A 555-nucleotide genomic window follows, 5' to 3' on the forward strand; every position below is an offset into this window, starting at 1 on the left:
TATGTGAAGGACATTTCACATACCTAATGCTATGAGTATGAAAACTATATTAGTGTGATTGATTCCACTCTCACGGGGTGCAATTGACAACTTCACGCCTATGATGCATCATAACACCTAAGGGCAATGGGGATGTACATTTCCAACCTAAGGTGATAGGGGGTGTACCATCACAACATATGAGTCTAATGTTAATGGAATGATCATAATTATTATGTTTATGGAATGTTGCATACTAATGTTATTTGAGCATTGGTCATGATTTGTATTTTATGGTGGCATGAGAATGTACTTAGTGAAGAAAACTAATCCTTAACAAAAGTCTCGAGAGGTAAGGGTACTTCAGGAATGATAAACATGGAAGATTTTACCTAAAAATTTAGGTTCTAGGTTGAAAGTATCGATACATATGGGTTAGGTATCGATACATTCTAAACAGAATGCTTCAAGAGGCTTTTTGTGTGAAATGTATCAATACATTTCACTTACTAATGTATCAATAGATGCTTAAAAGTATCGATACATGAAAACTCTATTATATAGAGTTATTTTGAC

This window comes from Theobroma umbraticum, unplaced genomic scaffold (genome assembly GCF_002168275.2).
Source record: "Theobroma umbraticum cultivar Fairchild unplaced genomic scaffold, ASM216827v3 scaffold_12.1, whole genome shotgun sequence".
Taxonomy (NCBI): domain Eukaryota; kingdom Viridiplantae; phylum Streptophyta; class Magnoliopsida; order Malvales; family Malvaceae; genus Theobroma; species Theobroma umbraticum.